This window comes from Pinus tabuliformis, chromosome 4_2 (assembly GCF_031772625.1).
Source record: "Pinus tabuliformis cultivar Carrire ecotype Pingquan chromosome 4_2, CPIR1, whole genome shotgun sequence".
NCBI lineage: Eukaryota > Viridiplantae > Streptophyta > Pinopsida > Pinales > Pinaceae > Pinus > Pinus tabuliformis.
In genome coordinates, this window is record NC_142304.1 from 671,019,401 (window position 1) to 671,031,770 (window position 12,370).

Consider the following 12,370-nt stretch of genomic DNA (forward strand, 5'->3'; position numbering starts at 1 on the left):
GGAAAGACTTTTGATTGCTTTTGTTTTTTCTCTGGTACTTGCAAAAACTGAAACAGATTGATCTACAACTAACTATCTTGCTGAAATGAAAATGCAGAATTGAAATGAAAGCAGGGAAGAACTAATCTACTTTGCTCAAATGAAATTGCAGGAATGGAAATGCTAGTCTACGCTTGCAGAATTGAAATGCTAATCTATGTTTGCAAAAATGAAATTGCGGAATTGAAATGTTAATCTATGAAAGTAGGAAATGTCTATGCTACTTTTGCAGAATGGAAATGAAATAAACTACTTGGCAAAAGGCGAGAGTAGGAAAATAGAAGAAAAGCAACAATTACTAATACTCTAACGCTTCCCCGGCAACGGCGCCAAAAAGATGGTGGGCTCCAGTATTGTAGCAATAATGCTACAACTCCTGGAGCTTCCTTCTCTAATTTTATCAACCCGGTAGTTCGTAACAAACTTGGAAGCGACGGTGCTGTATGCACAAGTACTAGCTCTTGTCGCAGTTGTCACTTGGTCAGCTGGCACAAGTCCGCTAGGGCTCAAGCCAACTTCTATATGTTCTCAGAAGAAGCTTTTTAAGTGATGACCGAAAGCTATCTCAAAGGAAATTAACCTACTTTGCAAGAATGAACTGAAAGCCAACAAAACATGGAAACCCTAGTAAACCCTAATTCTACCAGCTTAATCCTTATGATGCAATGGTGGGAATGCAACTTCTAAAAGTGATGCCATTACTTCTATTGAGATGAGATGCATGTGTCTAAACCACTTTCATCTGAAGAGAACAAGTTTTTGTATTTTTGCTCAAGTGGTTGGAGTTATTATAACTGTGCTTCTTACTGGGTCTTGACTGTGCAGGGGTAGATCAAGGGGAGGAAGGCTTGGAAGAGGTCAGGAGGACTCTGAGAGGGTCCAAGGGATCCCTAACATCATTCCACAGAAGTTCACAAAGTTCAGATGCCTGGCAACCGTGTTTGCAAGCTTCTATAGGATGTCTGCAGGGGGTTCTACAGGAAGTTCAGGATTTCTACAGGAAGTTCAGGATTTCTACAGGAAGTCTCGTAATTTCTACAGGATGTTCTGCAATCGGAGTTTTGGGTGATGGATGAGTGAATGAGCTGTATGGGTGGATAGGGAGGTAGGAGGGGAGCTTGTGATGGCTTATGGACATAGAGGTGAGATGGAGAGGGGTGTGTAAAGCTGGTTGGTCTAGAGGAGGGTAGAGGCAATGAAAGGCGGAAAAGATAAAGCAACGTGGATGATAGAAGAGTTGAGAGGAAAATGATCTAACTGGGAGATAAGTAGATGACCTAGGCATGGCTTAGAAGGATAAGGAAACGATGGAGTGGTGCTGCGCAGTGTAAATGAAACAAATCACCCCTGTCTTGCGTATAATCGAAATGTCATCAACCTACTCTAACTGTTTTATTAGAAACCAAAGAACAACAATGTCGTTTTTAAGGGAAAATCGTGCATGGTGCTGAAACAAAGAGTTATTGCTCAAGATCTAAATGCATGGACACTTCTACAAAGCGGAAATATTACGTTAAAGCTTGCATGAACATGTAAAACTGTGTTTTTGGTAGTTGGCACGGTCTGCACTCCCAATCTCTAAACAGAGGTGGAAGTGAGTGTGCAATCAACCCTTTTTGGAGCTCTGATTAACTCTAATCTCCTTACTCTAATCTAAACTACTGAAAGCAACTTTATCCATAAAACTAACCTACTTAATCACATCAAGAAATTCAACTCAGCAAACTGTGTTTCCAAATGCATGTAAAGGGAAAGAAATACAATGCTGAAAGAAAAGTAACAATACAAAGAAAGGAGGCCTATTGCTCTCAGGTTGGGCCCAATCCTAAGAGCTATAGCTCCTCTAAGAACTCAGAGCTGAACTCGAATCTGCCTGCCTTTTATTAAAAGATCATAGTCATAAGTCTAACAACATGCCAAAAATGGCTTACAAAAAGCAAAACAGAGCTATCAGCTCGTAGTCCAGAATAAACAACAAAGTTTCAAAAGTTCCCATCGAAGGCTACAACCTCAATATTTATACATTATGAGGGCCAAGCTGGCCTCCTAAATTAGTGGGGCTTGGCTGACCAACTAAAAGTAAACTGTTGTTCCCTTAGAATCCGTTGGCTGCCTTCTAGCTCGGTGGTGATAGCTGTTGGAGCTCGGAGTTGTGGGTGGAGATCACGAGGAAGGCCATTCAATGCCATGGACAACCTTCCTACAAAACCTCAATGCCACCTTGGTTGTCTCCTTGCCTTCATCTGCGTGGTTTTGCTCCATTTAATGTCAAAAAACCTGAAATAAACATGTGTTAGCCACCTAGGAATAGTGACTGCCCTCCTTCGTACAAATAACATGAATATACCAAAAAATGATGCATAAGTGATGAAAAATGAAGGGTTGAGCAAGGGTAAGTAGGCCAAATGAGCCCAAAATGTTACCAAATTTGGGGCTCATCACCAGGGTTTGGGATAAGGTCCTGAGCCCCAATTCCTTTGTGCCCATGGACATATAGTGAGTCAGGTGACCGGGGGCTGGGGTTGACCGCCTAGCCCCTCCTCCAAAAAGGTTCTCTACTTAAACTTTAAATAGAGTCGAAGCCCTTATGGGGTAAGAACCACCCCTGTGGCGTAGTGGCAAGGTGCTTGATTGTTGGATGAGAGGTCACAAGTTCAAGTATGATTGAGGTTGTCTAATCCTTAACCTATTTTGGCCAACCATGGGTTCCATGTGGCGGCCTTTGGTTGGGCCACGTGGAATACCCTCATTGTTCCACCAATTCAACTAATAAAAATGAACCAATTCACACCTGTACGAGGCTGCCACTTGGAAGATCCTCATTGTTTCGTACTTGAACATTCACCCTAATGATGTCATCAGCATGGCTTCCCAGTCAGTAGCCCAGTCAACAAACCTGTTAATTTTTTAGGTGTTGATCGAAAACTTCAGAATATCATAACTTTGTCATACAACATGGGATTGAGATGAAACAAGTGTTGTTGGATTCATAACCACAAACAATTCAACTTGATGTTGGGTTTGAAATATTTTGGGAACTTTCGTTTTTGAGCTAAATTTTGATCACCGGATCATTTCATGCTTTTTGGGATACTCACTTGGAGCTCTAAATCAATCTTAAAATCGCAAAACATATCTAAGGAGCAAAGCTTAATGAGCAACAATTTTCTGGCACACAGACTAGAAACCCATTGAACTCATACGCAATGATCATTTGGGTTGTCAAGATGATTTTTGAAAATTTTTGATCATACACAAATCTTGAAAACCCAAGTAGATCTTTGTTTCTGCCATTATTTTTTATGTGAAAGAAATTGCCACACTATTTTATCCCCAAGTGCCAAATTCATAAGGTGAGGGTCTTTTATTGCCAATCCTCCATAAGCCTTAGGAAGTTGAATAATATTCTTGTTCATCAAATGGAATTTATTCTCATTCCTTTCTCCCCCTGCCAAAGAAATTTCCGGATTAGACATCAAATTTATGTAACTACACCCTTGGGAGTAATAAGGCTCGAACACAAATAAATCGGTAAGGAAGAGAGGATCGATTTTATTAGCATTCTTTGCCCTGCTGCATTTAACCATTGGAATTCCCAAGCTTGAATTTTCCTCCTCAATTTTTACAGAATGTCGTCCCAATCTTTTATGTTTGTGGCTCTGATGGAGATTAAAATTCTGAAGTATCTGGAAAACTTCCAACCTATCTCTATAGGGAATTCTAAGATCACAAAAATTTCCCTGAGAGTGTCCTTTGAACAATTCCACCTAAAGAGCTAAATTTTCTTGTATTCACCATCCCTCCCGACAAATCTAAATAAGATTCAAGTATATGTTTAAATCTCACGGTTATAATGTGAGATGCCCCTCCTAACCAAACAGTGGAATTTGTAAACTATGAATGACTTAATTCCTTCATATTCCTTGTTATACTTAAACCCATTATGTGACCTTCCACTCTTTCCAATTCCAAGTTTCTGCTCAAACTTTCAGCTGCTACTATGCAAAAGAAAGAGAAGAGCAAGAAACCTTATTGTAGCCCTTTGGATGCGGTAAATAAGGATGGTAGTCTTCCATTTACCATGGGTGTTATCTAAGGAGCACCTACACATGCTTTTACCCAACTAATGAATTCCTCATTAAATCCCATTTTTGCATGAATTAAATATAAAAAGGAGTTCCTAACTAGGTGAAACACATTAGCCATATCCAACTTTACTACCAAGTTCAGTTCCCCCTTTTCTTTACTAGAATGCAAAGCTTCTTGGATGAGAATAATTTTGTCTTAAATATGGTGATTTTGCATAAATCCTCCTTGATTATAAAAAATTATTGCTGGTAGAATTTTTTTGATCTGATTTGTTATTATCTTAGCGAGGATTTTAAAAGCCATATTGCAAAGAAAAATAGGCTTGAATCACGTAAAATTCACTAGTTGGAACTCTTTTGGAATCAATGCATGGAAGGAGGAGTTTTTACCCCCTCCAAGCTTATTCTTCTTTCAAGTCCAATTTAACATATTCATCAAATCCCTTTTAATGAGAGACCAAAACACATGAAAGAAACCAATGGTTAAACTGTTGGGGCTAGGGGTTTGTCTAGATCTAACAACAAAATTACTTCCATTACCTCAACCTCACTTATTTCTCTTTCCAGTTGAAGATTCTATTGTTATGTGATAATGAAAGGGATGCAAGAGAGGAAGTCCTCTATTTATTCAAATCTAAGAATTTTTCCTCAGTATATAAAGCTTTGAAATGTTGAAAAGCTTCTTGTTTAATTTCAGAAAAGGTGGAGATTTTGGTCTCACCAATTTTCGTTATCTGTTCTAATCTATTCCTCAACTCTCATTCCTGAGCTTGTTTATGAAAAAACATTGTATTCTAATCTCCTGCCTTTAACTAGATGCTCCTTGACTTGAGTCCCCAATATTCCTCCTCTTGTCTACTAGTAGAAAAAATATGATGACTCAATTCCTTTTCTTTTTCAATATGCCACTCTTGAACTATGTTGTTTTATACCTTAGAATAATGTTGTTTTAATGGGATCATTACTTCTCGCCGCTTCAACCCTGGAGACTTAAATTTTTATTTTACCTAGCTTCTCAAATCTTGTTTAACTGCACAAATATTGGACTCCAAAATTGAGGAGGAATATCTAGTGATCGGGGTGTTCCAAGCTTGCTAAATTAGGTCCACCACTCCTTCATTCAACCATAGAGGATTATATCAAAAGGGTATGGGGTCTAGATTTTCTAGAGGATTAATTTCCATCAAAATCGGTCTATGATATGATTTCCCTCGGGCTAAAATGGAAGAGATACAATCCACCCCTTTAATAACCAATTAATGTGGAGGACAAATTAGTCTAGCCGTGCAACTATATGATTCACTCCAGTCCTTCAGTTTGTCCAAGTGCACCTTCCTTTCTTTGGTACCACATCAAATAGGTCCCATTCATTTATTAAGTCATCCATTCATTATTGGAATGGATCGAAAACAATACTACCTCCTTTCTTTACAGAGGAGAAAAGGGTTGTATTGGAGTCCCCACCAATTATACAATCCATATGTAGTTGTGTATCTTTTAAAGATACTAATGATTCAAAAACTCTTCTTTTTCACCATAAACAACTAGTGCATACACATTTATAACTGATATTCACTCTTTCGTATCCTTCCTTTCTAGGACTACATCTATCTAATATTTTGACTTGCAACTTTATATTATGGAAAAAGGTGAATCCTGCCACAGTGTTCCTATGCCTTCCAAGGCCCCTCGTGAGATTTTAGCCTCTCCTTTGCTTCCTTTCTAGAAATTTCGTACTAACTTAAAAAATTCTTCCTCTTCTAGCTTTGTCTCCTCGACAAGGACAATCAATGGTCTTTCCTGCTTTATTAGGTCTGTTACAGTTAGAGATTTTGCAGGGCTCCCTAAACCCATAATATTCCAAGAAACAATCTTCATTCATTATGAGGAGGGTTATTAGCCTTACCTTCTTCTTCTTTTCTTCATCTTTGTTCATTCCTTGTTTCCTTGAAGGAATCTGTAATTTGTGACTACATACCTAAATTATTGCTTTGCTCTATATCAACCTCTCTTGTTTCCTTCTTTGTGGGTCTACCCTGGACATTTTTGTTGCTCTTTGTTTCTTAACTGCTTAACTCATCATTCTGACTAGTTTTTTGGGTTTTGTTTCTTATCGTTGCACCTCCAGATGTTGCCATGTGAGGGTCAAAGCCTCGGGAAGCATTGGGTGATCCTTCTTCCTCATTTCTTCATTCCAACAGTACATTTTCTTCATTTTCAGTGTTTGGCTACATTTCTCATTTCTTCCCCTGTTCCCATACCTCTATCGCTCTTTCTTGAACACAAATATCCCCATGTTAAACCTCTTCGACCAATACTTCCTCTCCACCTACTTATTTTCCATCCTCCTTTCTAGGGATTTCCCCTTTATTTTCATTTTCATCTACCAGCTATAGTACTACAAAGACATTATCCAAGGATGAAGCCACATTCTTCCCTTTTGCAGGTGGATTCTTGATTGCACCTTATTTCCTTTCGTCCCCATATTTCTTTTAGGGTTGTCAATGTTATTCCTGTGCTTTATATCCCACAATTTCTTTCGTTGGAGGTGTCTTGTTGCAGTCCCCAGTGAAGTTCACATAATCATTGTAGATTTTGCGCTTAAATGATAATTGCTCGTAGTCTAGGATTTAAGAGTGACTCCATCCTCTCTCTGTGAGAATGATTTTAGATGTCAAACTATTCTCTTGATATACCTTGACATAAATTTTAGCGCAAGTGAATTGAATCCCTTTCGGTTCGTCCCTATCAAGATAATGACCCACCCGATTTCCAATTTCTATGAGATAATCATCACTTCTGTAGAATGAGGGTAGATGGGGAAGCTTAACCCAAATCAATACTACATTTGGATCAAAATCCATAGTCCATTTATTTAGGTACGTTCTATGGGCTCCAAAAAAATGGACCATTGCAAAAAATCATGTCCTTGTCTTCTTTCAATTCAAATAGAAAGGCAAAATACCCATTACCACAAGTATACAGTCCTATGTCACCTTTCATCAGGGGCCTACTTCCATGGATTTTGGTTAGGGCCACATGCCTGTGAATTTCCCTATCAAAGCTCAATACAAAAAAGCTGAGGTTGTTTGTCGAAAACTAGAAGGAAAAACCACTTTTAGGATAGTCTCCAACTTCTTGACAAAGCAGGAATGATTTGTCTTGGATTATTGCTTCTTGGAGAAGGAAGCTATCAGAGCCTGAAAGGTTATTGCTTCCTCTAGAGGAAGGAGAGAAGCCCCTCCAAGCCAAATGCCATTGTGGTCAAATCAATCAACTAGAATTATTCTTATTTAATAACTTTAATAACTAAGTAAATTATATATAAATAGTTATAATAAATTATGATTATAAGTAATATTTTTTCAATATATTCATACTGCAAATTTTATTATAATTATTAATATTGTTAATAAATTATTACTTTTAATTTTAATCATTTTTATTTTATATTTATAATAAAAAATATTATTAATTAATTTTTATTATATTTAATTTTTTTTGGTTAATAAACTGATTTTTTATTTATATAATATATTATTAAATTATTTTTTATAACACTAAATTATTATTCAATTAATTTTGAAATCTTATTATTAGAATATTTATAAAATTTCAAGTTTAATGATGTAATATGATACAAATTCTTTCATTAGTAACATAATCATTGAGTGTGCATTGTTCCACAACTTAAGAATAATGCAAAATTCTACGTATAGAGATGTAAAAATGACAGAAATAAGTAAAATATGTTTTTAAGTGGTGTGTTTATGTTTTACTACAATATATGAGACAATATAGACACACGAAGGTGTGAGAATAATAGAAATAAGTAAATAATATGCTTTAAAATAGTTTGTTATTTAAATTTAAATAAGTTTCAATTTTTAAATTTAGGCTTTTGTGATCCATAATGAATTAAGAAAAGTATTTTAGTAAAAATTATATAGGAGAATTTTTGCGGACGCGTTTCGAACATCCAGTATGATTCATCATTGAGACTAGATGAAAAGGTAGACCAAGGCTTAGGTTTAAACAAAAAACAATATAAAAATAAAATTTATATACAAATGAAAAAAAAAAAATTCAAAACATACCATAAACTAATAATTAAACTTGAAATCATTATAATAATATTTTTATTAAAAACTGAACTTATTATTTGAGATATTATTTAAAAATTTAATTTAATTAAAATAATAATAATTATTTTTCCAAAATTTAAATTTAATTTAATCAACACATTTCAATTCCGAAGAAGAAACAAAATCATTCTCAGTTCAATTTCAATTTTAAACGATGCAATATATGTTATAACTATTATGTTATAACTATTAGTCTTTCTTATGTGTACAGGTTTATAAACATTAAAACGAAGGTTTTATTATTTAAATTTACATGACATTCTATGGGGTTAATATCTAAATGTCAAATATTTAAAGCTACATTTAAATGTAAATTTTTGAATTTTGCAAAAGTATTATCAGATTTATTTCACTAGTTTCAATTTTATTTCTTCACTTTTGTGAACATTATCTGATGCAATGAGTGCTAAGTAGACTATTAAAAAATCATGAGAAATTAATTAGTGACGACTACCTCTCATGGAAATGATCATAAATAAATGACTTACTTAATGTAGTTGAATCCCAAAAAATAATATTTAATATAATACACTACGAAAATCTCCAATACTTAATTAAAAAAATATATATATTTACAATTAAAACTTACTAAAGAAATGTGCAAATTACACTTCTTTCCCCTTTCTCATCACCACGAAGACAAAGATTAAGAACAACAAAAGCATAAATACGACAAGGAGCATGATGAAGAGATGGAACTGTGAAAAACAAAAAAAATTAAAACATGTCACATGAATATAAACACATGGTATCGGGATTTTTATATAAAAAAGAACATGGGTCACATAGACATGAACACATGGTATACGGATTGTTATATAAATTAAAACATGTGCCACATGGATATGAACACGTGGTATAGGGATTGTTATATGGTTTGAGATAGCTTCAAAGATATGAACACGTGGTATAGGGATTGTTATATAGTTTGAGATAGCTTCAAAACCAGGTCTAGTTGCACAATTTTTTAACTAGCATTTGCACCATATGTTTTAAAGGAAACGTCGTAAAGCAATGATATAGATTTGTAGATAGAAGTGTTTGGGGCCAAGGGAGCCATCATTTTTTTATTGACTAAGAGAAGAATCCTACAATTTGATTTCATAGAATTCAAAGTCTCGCTATTATTGTTTTATGACGAAGTGTATCTTGGAAGCATAAGTCATGCTTATGCAAAATTGCAATGTAAGGCAGGAAAGCCTTAATGAGACATTTCAGTGGACATAGGATTTTTCCCATATCAATGTGACGAATTGACAAAGGTTTGTTTCACAATTTATGATGAACACTGAGAATTCGAGGTGCAATCATGTTCATCTGCAGTTGACCTATGCATACTGCGATGGAGGGCTATCTGACCATAAATTTAGATATTGAAAACTGACCCAAACATAAATAAGCACCCATGTCAACATGGAAATCTTGTTAAGCCTATCTATATGTAAGTTACAAGGAAGCATATACTTAATTGTTTGAAAAATGAGGATCTGATTACAGCGAAATGATGTATATAAACAATAGTTGAAAATCCCCATGAACTACAAACATATAAAATTCAGATTTTTGAATTTTACTTTGAAAGAAAACTCTTCATGAAACTTAGTCCTTAAATTTTGACTATTTAAATAGTCCAAATAATCAATTTAAAAAATATATATATTAAAATAAACTAGATTTAAAAACAGGATTCACCAAAAATAGCACAATCTGAATGCCAAGATAGAAAGAAAATGTATTTCAAGTCATGAGACATGTACAAGGTCTCTCTGTATTCCAATAGCCTTTAATAGACACTGTGCTTGATTGGCAGCTTCTACTTCCTCGGAGTCATCCAATATCAAGTATTTTCTGAATTTAGGCTTCTGTGATCCATAATAAATTAAGAAAATTCTATGATCTATAAGGAATTAAGAAATTTTTTTTCTTAATATCAAATATTTTTTAAATTTCAGAAAAAAAAAATAATGAAATTGTAAATATTGATTGTTAAAATTATATAATTTAAATATAACATGAGTGTGTATATATATGTGAATTGTAGGTATCACTAAATATTACACAAATTTGCCGTGTGTTTTTTTCCTTGATAATTTTCAAAATTTATTCAAAAATTCAAATAAATTATCAATTGAGATTACACAATTTTATTAAATTACGCAATATAAATAGAATGAAAATATGTTAAATTAAACCAATTACATTAAAAGATCAAAAATTAAAACTTGACCAAACAATCATATAAATCAATTCACCTAAAAAAAATCCAATCAAACCAAATTCTTCTAAATGAATCCTCTAAGATCAATTTCTTTGAATTATTTGATAATCCGGGGCCATAGCTTACGTTAGCTCAAAGAAGAAAATGTGAACGAATCCTCCAAGATCAATTGCTATGAATTATTTGATAAGCTGGGGCCGGGGCCACAGCTTATGTTAGCACGGTGAAGAAAATGTGAAACTGCCAGTTTCAAGTCAATTGAGTAATTTGGCAATCAGGGGTCGTGGCTTACGTTAAGCAAGATCAAGAAAGGGGGGAGATTCCACTTTCATGCCAATGGATGGAATTTATATAGCACTACTGCTCTGCAAATTATATGAAAGGCCATCGGTTACGTTCAAGATCATTTTATGTTATTAATGAATAATTAGTAATCTTTATATCACACTAATTGCTCTATAAAACCATAAAACCTGTGATTTTATTATTAAATGACAGTCAACTAAACATTTTTCATCTCTATTATTTTTTTTCACCTGCTTGTCAGGGACCACGGGTTACATTACCAGGAAATTGCGAAGATTGCAGTTTCATGTCAATTGATGAATAATGAATTTTGTGTTAATTAATATCACACAACTGGGTCTACAACATCATAATATTTGGGATCTTCAAGAAGCTAGATCGTCATGGTTTTATGTGGAAATGATCATCAATTATACTATTGTTTTGAATGATAATTGAATATACAATTTTTTCTTTCTAAGATGGGGAAGAGCAGAAATGTTGTGAATGATAATTGACTATACATTTTTTTTCTTTTCTTTTAAGACGGGGAGAAGCAAGAATTCTGCATAGTTAAACTGAGAAATTGTGGGAGAGCACTTTCCCAAGCTACTCAGGAACATAGCTCCCAACTTATAGTTTCCCTTTTTTTTCCCTTTTCCTTCTGTGTCATCATATTTTCATTTGCAATGGCATGTACATCCGATTCCTCTTCCAATTCATATTTTCATTTGCAATGGCATGTACATCTGATTCCTCTTCAGATCTTAGGTGTACGAAGGGTGAAAACGGAGTGTATGTTCAAGCCTCGCGCACACTGGAAGAGAAGAAAACATTGGACCCTCAAACACATCGGTGTGAAGCCTTCAGATCTTAGGTGGACGAAGGGTGAAAACGGAGTGTATGCTCAAGCCCTGTGCACACTGGAAGAGAAGAAAACATTGGACCCTCAAACACATCAAGAAAAGCAACGATATGACTACAACACTGTTGAAAAATGGAGGAAGGCACTTTTTGATGTTGCAGAAATAAGTGGTTTCGAGCTGGAGGCATATGATGGGTGAGTGAGGACCTCAAATTTCTGTCTACAGAATTGACAGTAATTGATATGTTTGCTCGATTCCATTAGACTGTTGACTCAATTGAGAGAGTTGCAAATAATGGAGTGAAATGTACAACACTTACCACATTAACAAAAATAAGTAACAAAATGTCCATTAAAGGAACTTCCATTCAAGAAAGTTGAAGGGGAAATTGAAACATTAACAGATTTGAGAGGGCAAAGAGTGTTGCATAAAACAGACACTTCCATTGAAAAGTGTGTGTTTTCCCTCAAACACCTTGAACTGTTCCAGACAAGGATATCAGAGGTTTCCTTTCATGAAGGTATTTGCCCCAACCTTCAACGTCTCAGCCTGAAATTTTGGCCTGAACTTTTGTCATGATTCGCTGGACGTTGGGGCATTGCCAACAACACTAATAAAGTCAGAGTTGATCAATTGCACTGCGTTGAGGAAAATAGGAGGGTTTTGTGGTCTTTCAGAACTTAAAGATCTGAATATCAGCGGGTGTTATCAAGTAGAGGAGATGTCAGG